General features: G+C 38.9%; 1 protein-coding gene across 2 annotated transcripts in view; it reads left to right on the top strand.

The window, feature by feature from the left end:
• Nucleotides 1-15,860, top strand: part of BPTF (bromodomain PHD finger transcription factor) — a 3,500,764-nt gene that overhangs the window by 44,614 nt on the left and 3,440,290 nt on the right. The gene's annotated exons all lie outside the window — the stretch shown is intronic.

The following is a 15,860-nucleotide window of genomic DNA, read 5'->3' as shown; positions in this document are numbered from 1 at the left end:
ATCCAGTGTCTGTAGGTCCCCAATATCTTTATTTATGTGGTCCATGATGATCCTTTCCATAGCTTTGCAGACCAAGCTAGTCAGGCTTATGGGGCGATAGTTTCCAGGATCCGTTGAGGCACCAGCTTTGTGGAGAGGGACCACTGTTGCTGTACGCCACTCTTTGGGTACATATCCTGTAGTAAGGCTGAGATTGAACAGTAGTTTTATGTTTGGGTTTAGCTCTTCTTGGAGTTCATGTAGGATGCAGCCCGGGACACCGTCTGGTCCCATTGATGCTGTGTTTTTTGCTTTGGGAGAGGACAGCTCTTACCTGAGCATCTGAGATGTCAGGGGGGGGGGCAGCACTCTGCTGGGATAGATATTTGCCCTTTTGGTGGGGAGGGGGGAGTTTGCGCTGAACCTGTCAGCTAGGATGTTGGCAATGTCTGTGGGTTTGGTGTATTTTTTTGTCATTTTGGACTAATTCTGAGCATATCTGGGAATTCTCACCCAGGTTCCTAACATAACTAAAGAAAGCCTTGTGATTATCCTTAGTGTCCTGTGCAATTTTTCTCTCGAAGCTGGCCTTAGACGATGTTATGAGTGCCTGTAGTTTTTTGTTAATACTGATCAGAGATGCCTTCCCTTTTTGGGATTTTGCTCTGTCATGTAGTAGCTTCCCCCTTCTATTGTATAGTTTGTTTATGGCTGGGGTCCACCAGACAGGACGTCTGCCTTTGGAGGATTGGATCTTGGTTTTATTTGGGATTGCATGATCCATGCATTCCTGAAGGTGTTCATAGAATGCGTTTATAAAGGATTCTGCGGTCTGGGCCGTATTTTCCACAGGCCCCCGGGGGCTTTGAAGGATTCCACCTCAGTTTTGAGAAGTGTGAAATTTGCTTTAGAGAAGTTTTTCACTGTGGTTTTCAGGGCAGGGGGTGGAGTCGGGATGTGAATATCCAGTGAGATTAGTTTATGGTCTGATCTTACCAGTGAGGGATACACTTCTGGTCTGGAGCATAGAGTCCCCATGTTGGTGATAATCAGGTCCAGTATGTTTTCCCCTCTTGTGGGAGTGGTAACAAGTTGTTCCATAGCATTTGAGTTTATAAATTCTAGGAACCTTTGGGCTAGGGTGTTGGAGCTAGAGTAATGCTCCCAGTCTATGTTTGCATAGTTGAAGTCACCCAGTATAATGGTGTTTATCACATGTGACATATTCATATAGCTTCAAATATATTGAACACTCATTCTAATGTATATTTCATGGATTCAGATTTATTTAGTTGTTTTCATAATGTTTTTCTTTTTTGTTTTTATACTATATTGTAAGCAGAGATGGGTAATTTGTGTCTCTTGGTATTTGAGAGGTGGTGGATGGATGGTTTAGTTAAGTGTTTAACTAAACCAGAAACTTTGTTTCATACATGTGAATGTAAATAGTTTTGGTTTTTGAAAGTAATACTTAATAGATGTTATGCATCCATGATAAGTAAGTTTTCAGTAGATTTCAAGTCAACGCGGAAGAAAGGTCTTTCAGATAGTAATAACATGCACATTATAGTCAATAGCTTATAAATGTTTATCATTTAAATTATTAATGATTTGAACAATAATATCAAAAGAGCTGGTTTGCTTAAATATATCAAAATTCATAAAGCCCAGATCATCTTTTTACAGGAAACCAATCTATTAAAAAAAGATCTACAAAAATACGCATTCAGTGGCTACACCAGTCTGGCTGATTCATGTTTTAAGATTAAGAGAAGGGGCACTCTTATTCTATGGAAAAATACTTGTACTATGCCAAGAATTATAGATACAATTTCAGATAAGGATGGGATGGTAAGCATGGTTATTTTGGAAATCGATAGGAAGTATTCTACTTTGATTAATACATACTGGATTCTCGGACTGAGTACTAAATATGTTGACAAATATCTGGACCTGATTACTAACTGCCTATTATCAGGCAATGATACTTCTAAAAATTGCAAAATAAAACTAACATCTCAAGCCAAGAAGTTAAATGACGTTACAAACCAGACGAACCTTAAAGATATACATGGTCTAAGACAACATTGTTCTTTATTCTGTACTCACTATTTATATCAGTTTGGTACACAAACAAACATTGATAAGGTCTTTGTATCAAATAATATATACTCTAAAATAAGTGACGTATCTATAATGACTTGTCCACTTTCGGACCATAATGCTGTAAACTTTACATTAACTACGCATACAGATGAGTTAAGATTTCTACAGAGAATTCCTGCTTACATAACTAAGTTAAAAGACCTTAGGGAATGGATAATCCTTAGGGAATGGATAATGAAAGAAATAGACATGTTTATGGAAACAAATTATAATGGTGAAGTGACTGATAAAATACTATGGAACACCTTTAAAGTTTATATATAATATGGTAGAATAAAATCTTGGTACCTTAAAAAAAGGAGAGAGTGGGACAAAGAACTTTTAGACTTGCAAAAAAGCATAGACAAGATAAAAATGGATGCAAAACCAAATAAAGTAGCACATAACTAAATTACTAAGTTAAATCAAGAATACTTGGAGTTCTGAATCATCAGGTAGCCATAAACCTGGAAAAATTGAAATTACAATCTTATGCTGTAAATCCCAAATATCTACATAAAATAGCTGTAAGATCCAAAAAAATAAACAAAATCTTGTTGATGAGATTAAATATAAAAGTGATGGTTCAGTTAAGAGTACGTCTAACTTAATGGGCATATTAGAAGTGTTCAAAAACTTCTATAAAGATATAAATAATAACACACCAATTTTAGTGACAGATAATGAATACTTTTATTCAAGAAAATATAACTACTAAGGTGTCAATGCAACAAAATAACACATTAAGTAAACAACACTAACATAAGTGAAAGAGCAAATAAAACAATTAAAAGATAATAAAGCTGCAGGACTGGATGGAATAATTCCTGAACTTTATAAGATTTTTCCTGAATATAAAATAAAGAAAATTGAGTGCCTTTACTATGGTTAAGCAGAAATGTACAACACCCCCATCGTGGAAATACTCTGTTATCTCCCCCATATTAAAAGAAGGTAAGGACCCCAATTTTTTTGATTCATATAGACCAGTGTAGTTACTAAACACAGATTGTAAGATTTTCCTGACAATATTAGCTAATAGGATAAAGAAAATATTACCTAATCTAATACATAATGATCAGACAGGGTTAATTTTTCATAGAAAAGTGGAAGATAACATTATTAAATGACTATCATTAATAGACATAGCATGCAAATACAAAAAACTAACTATTATCAGCCTAGACATAGAAAAGGCTTTTGATTGTATTAGTTGGTCTTATCTACAAGGAATTCTGATTAGTTTTGAATTTTCCTCAGATTTTGTCAACTTATTAATGAAAATTGATAGTGGGGCATATGTGAAAATCGGATCATGTCTATCCTCACCAATAGAAATATTCAAGGGAACTAGACAAGGTTGTCCTTTGTCACCATTATTGTTTGCTCTTTCAGTGGAACCTTTTGATACATATATCAGAAACAAGCAACATATAAAAGGCTTTCATATTGGTAAGGACTATTGGCCTAAGATACAGTTATTTGCTGTTTGATATGTTGTTAACCTTGGGTGATATTGCTGGTTCTTTCCATGATGTTATAAATACCTTAAGCAAGTTTAAAAGAATTTCAGGGCTTAAATTTAATCATAATAAATCCAAAGCATTACTAATTAACAAAAAGATGAACAAAAGCCTAAGGGAGAATAGCCTATTTAATAATTGGGAGAATGATGTATTAGAATATTTGGGTGTCAGTATAAAGAGTGCATGGATTTGTTAAACTAAACTACAATAATTTAATTACCACCATTAGTGAACTAATCAAAAGATGGAATAAAATGTTCTTCACAATGGAGGATAGGCGCTCTCTAATTAAAATGATTTTACTTAAAATTTTGTTTTATATACAGTCATTGATACTACTCCCTCCCAAAAACATATTTAAAAAATTAGATTCCATGCTACTTAAATTTTTATGGTTCCCCTTAAAACCTAGGATTGCATATAAATGGCACATTAGAGCTTGGAACAGTAATGGGGTAGCATTCCCTAGATTAGATCTTTATTCCAAATCAGTTATAATTAGTAATATTACATTGGCTCACACCTACCTATATATCTGGCTGGAAAACAATACATGAGATTAATATAACTGATGTCAGAACTATAGAAAATCAGTTTAAGGAACAATGTGGAATAAGCAGAGTTCATTGGCTTTTACGTGAATTTTGTTTATTTAATAAGAAGTTTGATCGTTTTTCTTATGGCATTAATCAAATATTTAATAACTTTAAAAATATAATTGATTGTAATTACAACATTAAACTATTTTTATTTCTTATATTCTTTGTAGCATACTCCCCCGATTGCCTAGATTCTTTCAACATAAATGCGATGCAAAAAGTAAAGGAAAATAACTTGATATTCTGGCATCAGTTTATTGAAAATAAGAGTATTAAACCACTAAACTCTCTTTTATGTAGTTTTGATAATAGTCAAGGCAAGTTGTTTTTTTATATACTCATTAGGACAGTTTATAGAAAACAAAATGAGAGTATCAATCAACCTAGAGACTGAATCTATACCTAGTTTGATTCAGCTTTTTATTAGGTGTCTTGAAAAGACAATCAAAAATTGTGTCTCACCTATCTATAAGATACTAAGAGAAGATGCAAATTTGTGGAATTATTATGTCAAGATTAATGGAGAACAAATATTTGATGAATCCAAAAAATTGCTATTGAATTCTACATATGGTACCTCTTCTTCATTATATTGGAGATTGTATACATGGAAATTTGGGAGTGCTACAGAATCCTGAAAGTTCAAAATCCTGAAAACCCACAGGATACCAACATTTACTATATTCCAACACAAGTACATGCAGAAACGAATAAAACACAAACCATATTACTCTTCTTCAAGTATCCCCCCCCCCCATACACACGCACCCTGCTACGTAAATATATCAACTCCGAAATTGCACTTAGTGTGCTGAAGTGCAATCTCAGAGTTATATTTAAGTAGCACCGGGGTGTGGGGGGCTTGCCCCCCTGCATATAGTTGAAGGGTAATAGGTTTCTGTATGTTGTGCTGTAATATAATACGTGTTGGTATCCTGTGTGTTTTCTGGATTTTGGGTTTTCAAGAATTTGAGTTTTCAGGATTTTGAGCTTTCAGGATTCTGTAGCGCTTCCAGAAATTTATGAATAGGAGTTTCTATACTCCACATAAAATAAATCTTATACTCAAAAACAGTGAAAGTGAATGTTGGAAATGTGATGAATTGCTAGAGGCCAACAGGGTTCATACATTCATTGAATGTAGAAATGTTCAATACTGGAAAGACTTCAGATATTTTGTAAATGTTTTATGGTCTGATAGCAATAAGAGAATCCTTTTTAATTCATGCTCCTAATTTTATCGTGTCCTTGTAAATATGAGTATTGCCAAACCAGTTCATGTGTGGGTATATAATTTACAGCTATAGTATGTATTTTATCTTCATTAATTTTTATCTCGAAACTGACTCAGATTTTTTGACAGCCCAGATGTCCTTTTTATGGTTTTATCATGTGCAAAATAAAAATGTCTGAAAATAAAGGTAATGTTTCTTGATTTCCATACGCGTCCCTTGTTTTCTTTGGCAGTGGCTCTTAAATGTAATGTTTGTCTTTTCGGCTTTTCCCGGTTAGGGGTCGCCACAGCGGAACTCCGGTCCGCTAATGATTGGCAGTAGATTTTTTATGGTGCCGAGTTGCCAGCCCAACGCCTGACCTTCAGTGAAGGCATGGCCATTCACGCATGTCTTTCGAATGCCACTCTACTGCGGGGAGGACATGCAGACTCCACACAGAAGGCACTCCAGCCGAGAATCGAACAGGAGAACCTCTTGCTATGAGGCAACAATGCTACCGCTGCACCACCGTGGCTATAAATGTCAAAGGGAAAAGAGGACACTCCTGCCTTTCTTGGTCTGTTCAGACACAACTTATCAGAGATGAACACTCCCACTTTAATTTTTGCCTGTGATCCCTCATATATCCTCCTAATTAGTATCAGGGAATGCAAATGCTTCCATTGCTGTACTCATAAATTCCCAGTTTACTCTCTTAAGTGCTATCTCAGTGTCAAGACCCACCAACACAAGTCGAATTTTCTTAGATTCTGCTTCTGTCTGGACCGTCATTGTTCTATTCATGTTGTCAAATGTTTGCCTCCCCTCCACAAAACCACACTGATCATACCTATAATTTTTGGTAACACCTTTGCCACTCCTTTATCGGTTATGGATATAAACACTTTATAATTTTGGATTAAAATTGGAATGAGTCTGTATGAACTTGGTTCTGATGGATCTTTACATCCTTGGGTGTTACAGCAACCATAACTTTCTTCCAGGATGTTGATGCTTCCCCTCATTTTAAATATTGTTAAAACCTTATAGATTTGTAATCTCTTCTTCCCTCCTAGCTTCCACACTTCCACAGAAGTAACATATATTCCAGGAGACTTTCCTGCTGATTCCATGTCATACATTATTCTCTCCTTTCTTAATTGTTAATTGTTGAGCTTCTTCTACCTCTAACCTTGGCATGCTTAAGTCTTCCATAAATATTTCCATTTTTGCTGTTTCTTGATTTCCACATTTCTCTGTTTATACAAATTTTTATAAAATTTCCTAAATATCTCAAATACCTCTATGGGGATTACTGGTTGTTGTTGTTATAGCCCCACCCCCCAAGTTTGCCAATAACCCTTTGTACTTTTTTTTTGCCTGAGTCATTAAGGCTAAAAGTTTTTCTGCTCTAGAGTTTCTGTCTAAAAACAGTTGCTTAGTATGTATGCATGAGTTTAGAAAGATTGCTGTTATCAGATACTTCATTATTTTTCTGTTTAGCACTCTGCAGTTATGCCTCTTCTTGTTTTGTGAGATTCCCCTTATTCTGCAATACTTTAACCTTTGTCAGCCCCTCTAAATAATTCGTATGTTTTTAACCACATCTCTCTCTTATTACTACCCTGGTTTCAAACTCCACCTTTATTTTACGGCAAACACTAGCTATAACTTCTGAAGAAATTTCTATCTTCCCTAATAATTCTTGAATAATTTATTCTGCCAATTCCTTAAATTCCTCCTTTTTTTAACTGGTAAATGGAGATGTACCAGTGTCTCATATTTACTTCATTACTATGCTTTTTCATATCTTAGTCATTATTGGTGTATGATCTGTAATAGTTATTGGATTTGTGTCAAAGCTTTCAATTCAATTCATGTTCCTGTGTTATACAATTTCAGTCTAGTCTAGTCCAGTTACTGTACCTTGGGGAGTAGTATGTAAATTGTCAGAGTTCCTTTTACTGAATTCACATCTTCCATTTGTTAAAGGAAAACCTTTCATTACATTCCCAGTGTTCTTATTTTTATAGCACACGTGATTACACAAGAAACTTATTGGATTAGGTCAAGGGCATTAATCCAGTCACCTATGCAAAAGTAAGAGAGAATCCCTAAACTCTTCACATATTATAATCGGTGCACTTTTACACCTCATCCCAACAGCACAATGTTATAGCATATTAACTTGAACATGCTTTTGTCTGGCCTTTCTTCTGTTTTTACTAAAACTGTCAAAATTACTAACCCTTGTCTCTTAACTTCTGTTCTTACAGTGTGAAAAAAGAAACTAAGCGGATGATCACTGCCTAGCCATCGTGGAAGTTCAGTTTTTCCTTTAAAATCACTTCCGAGTACAATTGATTTTTTTTCTCTAAATTACTGAAATGCATCTCTTATGCCATACTGAAGGTTGAACGGCTTTAGGATTCTTCCCAGCCAGTGTTTTCTTTTCAACTTTTCTGGTTGATTTTCTTTTAGGTTCCCTAATATTTTTCTTTGCTAGAATCCAGGTGAGGTACTTAATAGCCACTAACAGTATTTTACTCAAGCTGACAATATCACTGGATCTTATTTCTCATTTTTTTCACACTGGATAGGGTGGAATTTAAGCTGCCTTTCAGTGTGCAGCCCACCGTAGAAGCTGAAGGGAGAGACATTCTTTTCCATCTTGGAAGAAGGTCTAGGGAATAGCATTCTGCCTAGCCACCCTGGGATGCCTGTCCCTAGGTAGATGTTCTTCATTCCACATTGCTGCAGTCCTAACTATTGGGTAGTCCGCTGTCCAGTCGGCCCGAATACCAAAGCATATGGCTGACGTCGGTCAGGGCACATTAGACTGACGTCAGTACGTCAGGGTACTAATGCGCATGACCGACGTCATATCCTCCGTCTTTTTTGCCGCATGGTCCGATGCAGAAGCAATTTTGCGAGTGCAGGTTGGCGTTCTGAAAGTTTCTGAAGCCAGAGTTTCAGACCGAATCAAAGTTGGCTAAGTACCCCGTTGGGGAATATTTTGGTTTTTTCTTGCCTCAGTATTTAACCGGATGTCAGAAAAAGTGAATAACTGTATTTCTTGTGGGAAACAGATACCTCATAGGGATTACCATACTTTGTCTATACCTTTTTTAGGACCTGAGCACGGCGTTGTTGGATGCCGCTCTTGTGCTAGATTTAACAAACGCACTATTAAGAGAAGGTTAGACTGTGCCAGGTTAGTGTTTGGGAAGCGTTGTAATTATAAAATGCCGGATGCTCCGGCGCTAAAAAAAAGGACAAAACAGCAAAGCCTAGAGGGAGGAACCGACAGTCCCAGACGCCGGTTCTTTAGAGGGCTCAGTGGAGCCGGAGGTTTTGCCTAGTGTTTCTTTGGAGTCTCAGGGAGACTTTACTGTTACAGGATGTATCCTCTCAGGAAGTAGGCCAGGCTGAGGGGCTTCTCAGGTGGCTGTTCTTCCCTCTCTTCCTAAGGTGGTCAGAGCCTCCCCTTCTGTTTCCAAGGCTTCTTTGAGGGCAGGCCGAGTTTTGCTTCAGTGGGGGTTTCTCCTAGTACTTCAGGGTCTTTGCCTAAAAAACATATGCTTAAAATGACAGAGGATTTAATTACTATGATAAGGGGTTCTATGCCCCTCCTGATAAGAGGCCTAGGGTGGAATCTGAGTTTGAGAGTTTTGAGCAATGCTCGAGGCTTCTGAGTCTTCGGCTGAAGACTTGCAGGAGTACCCTCCTTATTCTGATTCTGATGTGGATGATTCTACTCCTTCAGCTTCCCTCCTGAGGATTTTTCATTTTCAGAGACTCTGCATTCCATGAGGGAGCATTTTAAATGGGAAGGTCAAGATTTCTCTGATTCCAGGAAAAGGCTTAGGGAATTCTTGTTTTACCCCAGCATAGGCCTTTAGCTATACCTCCTGTTTTGAATGTGGTGGAAGATGTTTTGCAGAGGCTTCCTGAACTGATTCTTTGCCTCCTGCCCCAGTTAAACCGGATAGGTATTATAGGGTGCCTGAAGCTCATAAGTATCTTTTTAAGAGTCCTAGGGCAGACCCGAAACTGTCTCTCAGGGGCCTAAAGGTGTGAAGGCCTCAGTTGTTAAAAATCCTGTCCCTCCTGATAAAGAGGCAAGGGCTTTGGATAGATGGGGAAAGAAAGTGTATACTTCTTCCACTTTAGCCATGAGGGCGTTGAATTGTCAGTTTCACATGTTAAAATATCAGAATTATCTTCTTTCACAGTTGAAATCTAAGGTGGATGCTCTGGCGGAAGGTATTGAGTGTAAAGAGTTGCAGGATTTAGTTCATGTGTCTGAACAAGTGGGTAAACATTCCTTGCAATGTGGTTTTGATGCTGTGCAGGCCTCCTCCAGGGTGGCTGCCACTGGTTCTGTTCTTCGTAGGCACGCCTGGTTGAGAGATCAAAACTTAGCTGAGCATGTTAAGACAAGGATTTTGGATGCTCCTTTACAGTCTGATGTGTTGTTTGGTTCGCCTGTGGAAGCAGTTTTAAAGAAGATGGAGGACAAGGCTAAGTCTATGCAAACTGTTAAGGATTTTTGCAGGTGCAGCCTCCAAGTTTAGTAGAAATTGGCCTACTAAGGGATGGACTTATCCTGCTTATGATTCCCAGTCTAGGGGTAGGTCTAGACGTGGTAGGGGCAGAGCTCAAGGTGCTTTTAGGCCTAGGGCAGGAGTTCACCTGCTCAGACTTCTGGTGAGGGCAGGGGTCAGTCCTTTCGTAAGCAGACCCAATGACCTGCCTTTTCAGCTGCCAGTACCTTCTCGCCTGGCGGCACCTCTAGGAGGAAGACTGTCTCTTTTCAAAGAAAATTGGGATTTAATTACCCAAGACAAATGGGTTCTGGATATCATTCACCACGGTTACAGGTTTTATTTCCATACCTTGCCTCCTTTCAAAGGCATGCCAGACATTCCTCCTCTACACAGACAAGAGGCTCACAAGCAAATTTCTCAGTTACTCCAAATAGGGGCCATTCAGCGGTTCCTGTGCCAGAAAGGGGCCTAGGATTTTATTCTCGCCTGTTCCTAGTACCAAGAAGGGGAACACGTGGAGACCAATTTTGGATTTATCTATCCTCAACACTTATCTGGACATTCCCAAGTTCAAAATGTTGACGTTTCAACAGCTTTTACCTCTGCTGGGCAAGGATCACTGGATGGTAACTTTAGATCTCAAGGAAGCTTACCTTCATGTGCCTATAAGACTAAGTTGCAGAAAGTATCTAGCTGGAAATTCTCATTATCAGTTCTCTGCATTGCCCTTTGGCTTATCTACTGCGCCCAGAGTATTCACAAAGGTTCTGGCTCCAGTGATAGCTTACTTCAGGCTAAAAGGAATTCAAATCTATCCTTACTTGGACGATTGCCTGATTCTGGCTCAAGAAAAGGAAGACCTTCTACAGCATTTGGAATATGTCATAGCAGTGCTAAGATGCCTAGGGTATTCTGTGAACGAAATAAAGTCCAGTCTAGTACCCTCTCAAGACATGTGCTTTCTGGGTGTGAGACTGAATACAGCAGCCCAGATGGCCTTTTAACCCCGGACAAACAAAATAATCTTTCCAGTTACTTCCATCAACTATCTCTTCAGTCCGGGCTGACTGCAAGGACAGTCCTTCAAGCCTTAGGGTTCATGGCATCTTGTATTCTGGTGCTTCCCAATGCCAAACTGCATATGAGGAAGCTACAATGGTATCTCAAAAATGTATGGACACAGCACTGCCAGGATTTGGACACTGTCATTCAAATAATACCTTGCATTCAAAAAGAATTTTTGTGGTGGGCTCAGGAATGTCACCTAAACAAGGGACTCTCTGTGACCCGGCCAGAGGCGAGTCAAATTCTAACGACAGATGCCTCAGACATTGCTTGGGGAGCTCATCTAAATGGAAAGTGGATACAAGACAAGTGGCCTGCCAGACTACAGCATCTACATATCAACATGAAGGAGATGTTAGCAGTCCAGTTTGCATTAATGGCTTTCAAGGAGTTACTTCTTCCAGGGCAGGTGTTGATTCTAACAGACAACACAACTGTCATGTGGTACATCAACAAACAAGGGGAACACATTCTTACCCATTGTGCAGGCAAGCAATGATTTTATGGGAGACTAAGCGCAACTAACTCTTCAGGCAAGGTTTCTGCCGGAGCACAGAACTCCTTAGCAGATGTGTTAAGCAGACAAATCATGGATCCCCACGAGTGGAAACTGGATCTTCATGTATTTCAAAAGTTGACAGTGTCCTGGGAACTCCAGACATAGATCTGTTCGCTTCTCCACTAAACCACCAGCTGCCAATGTTTTGCACAAAGAGGTTTCATCACACAGCTTGGAAAGTGGATGCTCTTTCTTTCAGTTGGAAAAATCTTCATGTGTATGCCCACCTCTGCCTCTTCTTCCAAAGGTGCTTCTAAAGGTCAGACAAGACAAGCCAAGGATGATTTTAATAGCTCCAGATTGGCCTCGGCAGCACTGGTACCCATTACTGAGGAGTCTGGTAAAGAAGCCTCCATGGCCTTTACCCTTGATTCCACATCTGTTGTCTCAGAAGGACGGTCGTCTGCTCAATGTCAAGCTTCACTCTCTTCATCTAACAGCCTGGCATATTCTGTTTTGAAAGACAGCAGGTCTCCACTTCCTCAAAAAGTTTTAAATGTGATTATGGAAGCCAGAAGACCTAGTACAAGGAAAGTGTACGTACGTAAAAATGGAAGAGATTTTTATTTTGGACTGCAGCAAAGAATTTGGAGATTTCAGAGCCTAATTTGAGTGTGGCTCTTCAATATCTTACTGAGTTATTGGACAAAGGTTTGTCTTTCTCTTCCATTAAGATTCATGCTGCAGCAATTTCAGCTCACTATGATTGTGACCCACCATTGTTTTCACATCCTTTGTTCAAGCAATTTCTTAGAGGCAAAGAATATAAGAAGCTCCTACTCCTGCTTGGGATCTCAATTTTGTGTTGGAGAAACTTACTCTACAACCTTTTGAGCCTGCAGCTACTGCTGAACTGAAATACTTGTCATGGAAGACTGCTTTTTGTTGGCCATTACTTCTGCAAGAAGGGTTTCTGAGTTACAGGCCCTTATGGCGGTTGAGCCTTTTTGATTTTTCATAAGGATAGGGTATCATTACGTACAAATCCTTCCTTTATGCCTAAAGTGGTTTCTAGTGTGGCTTTGAACCAAACTATTCATTTGCCTACTTTTATGCAGATCCCCAAAATAAAGGGGAAAAGATTTTGCACACTTTAGATGTACACAGGCAATTATTATTTGAGCAGGACTAAGGATTTTAGGCAGTCTCAGCAGTTGTTTGTTTCTTTTGCTTTGAGTTCTCAGGGCAAGCCTGTGTCAAAACAAACTATTTCTAGGTGGATTGGGTTTTGCATTGCATTTTGTTATTCCCATCATGGCAAGGAGATTCCAGCTGGGATTAGGCCTCATTCCACTAGGGCTACTGCCACTTCAACAGCTTTTTAAGGTGGCAACTAAGGATATTTTGGAGGCAGCTACTTGGAGTTCAGTGCATACTTTCTCTAAGCATTACCACCTTCCTCTCTACTCTAAGTCTAGGGCTGGTTTTGCCACAGCTATTTTGCAAGGCATGTTATCAGCTCCTGCTTCCTTATGATTTGCCAGCCTCCCTTACCTCTGCTTTGGGATTCTAGACTGCAGCAATGTGGAATGAAGAACATAGTACAGTTTTGTACCTACCATAAATGTAGATGTTCGAGGAGCCACATTGCTCCCTCCTTCCCTCTGTGTTTAGGGGTGGTTGTGTAGGTGAGGTTATATTCTGCTAATTTTGTATATTTTGTATATATATATATTTTGGTGCAGATATGTTGGGAGTTTTTGGTTTTTGGCCTTATCTTTTCAGGGTCTTCTGACATCTGGGGCAAGTAAAGACTGAGGATATGCCCTGACCGACGTCAGCCATATACTTTGGTATTCGGGCCAACTGGACAGCGGACTACCCAATAGTTAGGACTGCAGCAATGTGGATCCTCGAACATCTACATTTATGGTAGGTACAAAACTGTACTATTTTGCTTGTCAAAAGTAGGATTGCTACTTCAGAAATTCAAAAAAGAAGAAAAATGTTAAACCTTTATTTTCATCTGTCTTGGTTACTTTGGACATGTGTGATTTATTGAGCTTGGCTCGGGATTTAGTTCAGGCTCTTAAACCCCCCAGTCTCGAAGTTACTAGTAAGAGAAAAAGTATTTAAGAGGGAAGCTGATTCCAGGAGTTTCTCAGATTTATCTACCTTTCTTCTCCAAATTTGTCAGGGACATTAAGCTACTTCTGTAAGATGTTACAGAAAGCAAAATATGTAGACGCAACGAGCTGCTGGTAAGCAGACTGTTAAAAAGCAATGGTGACGGGCTCCAGAAATAAAGGAGGAGCCCCTTAGAAACAATGATTGTCTACAGAATTTGACCCCCCTTCCCTACCCTTGCAAGCAGTCTGGCCCTTCATTTTTCTCTTTGGCAGCAGGTAGTCTCCGGCAGTTTACTTCTGAGAGTGGTTCATCAGGAATAAAGCAGGGGTCTCTCCCTCCATTTTCAAGGGGATTTCTCTTCATCTGCCAGATGAGACAACTTTTTTTCCTCCCTCCTGCCATTCTGCATCTGCTAACTCGGGGTGATAGAAGTTGTCCTTCCTTTTCTGAAGGGAGATTTTTTTACTTTCAGGAATGTATCTAATGCTAATGATAGCGACATCAAGGTGAACAGTCTTAGGTCTTTCCTTTCCTTTCTAATCCAGTCTGTGAAAGTGCCCAATTTCAGAAAGTTTTTCCTTCACAACCTGTTAACTCACACTCCCCAGTAAAGTTTTTTTTAGTGACCCTAGATCCAAAAGAAGCTTGTCAGATGCCTGTAGCAGCAAATTTCAAATGTTTATTAAGGTTTTCTGTGTCTGGATTACACTGTTAGTTCTCTATATTATCATTTAAGTTATCCAGTGCTCCTAGGGTATTAATAAAATGTCTAGCTCCCGCAATAGCCAACTATAGACTGTAAGGTATTCAATGTTTTCCTTATTGAAATGACTTATCCTTGCAGTGTAAGGAATATTTCACTTTGGCGAGAGATCCCTTTCACGGATTTGGGTTTCAGGACAGCATTCAAATGTCTTGTTTGACTACTTCTTACAGAATTCTTTTCCTAGGGTGTCTCCTAGATAGTGTAGTTCAGAGTTTTTTCCACAGGAAAAAAGTAGGTCAGTGTTTGGATCTATTTTTGAGTTTTTCCACTCAGACCAAGGCCTCCGCAAGGGAATTTCTCAGGATGCTAGGATTTGTGGCATCCATAATTCTTGTGATTCCTTTAGCCAGACAGGGCATGTTTACTGTTAAGATCCAAATGTCTCAATTAAGAGCATAGAATGTATACACTGATTTACTTCACTTTTGCAGTTTGCCTGAATCTGCAGGTTTATATAAGAAATGTAATATCTACCTTTCTACATACACACATCAAGTTGTGCATTACAAGAAGCTTGCTTTTAAAACAGATGTTGTTGTTGTTGTTGTGTCTTTCAGCTTTTCCCGGCTAGGGGTCACCACAGAGGAACTCCGGTCCGCTAATGATTGGCAGTAGATTTTTACTTGCCGAATTGCCAGCTCTGACGCACAACCTTCAACGAAGGTACGCCCATTCACACATGTCTCCACACAGAAGACGCTCTAGCTGAGAATCGAACAGGACAACGGCTTACTGTGAGGCGACAACGCTACCGCAGCACCACCACCGCAGTATGGCAAACTTGAGTTAAATATATGTAGTGCGACATAATTATATATGTTTTCCTGCATTGATGAATTACAGATATGGTTGGCTAAACTCAATCCCTCAATTCACACAGCATATGATGGTGCATATCTTGTAGTAACAGGAGAGATGACTAAATTGTCTTACAAACAGCCAAAGTTTCCTATACATGCAGCATAAATTGACAGAACATGGTATAGTTAAAAGTGACGTAATTAGCAATGGATGCAAAATGTAACACTTACCTAAATTAGGGGAACAAATAAAAATGTTTCACAAGTAAGTGAATATAATATTGACTCTGTGGTCTGCAATTTACATAATAACACCTTAATATCTAATTTATTTTAATTTCAGTCTTCTATGAATGTAAGGTCTTGGTCTTGATTGAGTTCTGAACCTACTGAATGCTTATGGCTGTAAGTTTCTGCCATTCTGGTGTATCCAATTTAAGGCACTCAAATAGCTGACTGCCGTCGATGGAGGGGATTATGTTTTCTTTTTCCCAGTTTGTCAATATCCATTTTTATGTACTACATAGGTCAGTAGTAGCAACTAGACCTGATCAACATTCACACCCTCTCAGTGGAATATGAGTTCT

Source organism: Protopterus annectens, chromosome 10.part0, assembly GCF_019279795.1.
Source record: "Protopterus annectens isolate FY-2018-M chromosome 10.part0, PAN1.0, whole genome shotgun sequence".
Taxonomy (NCBI): domain Eukaryota; kingdom Metazoa; phylum Chordata; order Ceratodontiformes; family Protopteridae; genus Protopterus; species Protopterus annectens.
This window is presented reverse-complemented; position numbering and strand designations above follow the sequence as displayed.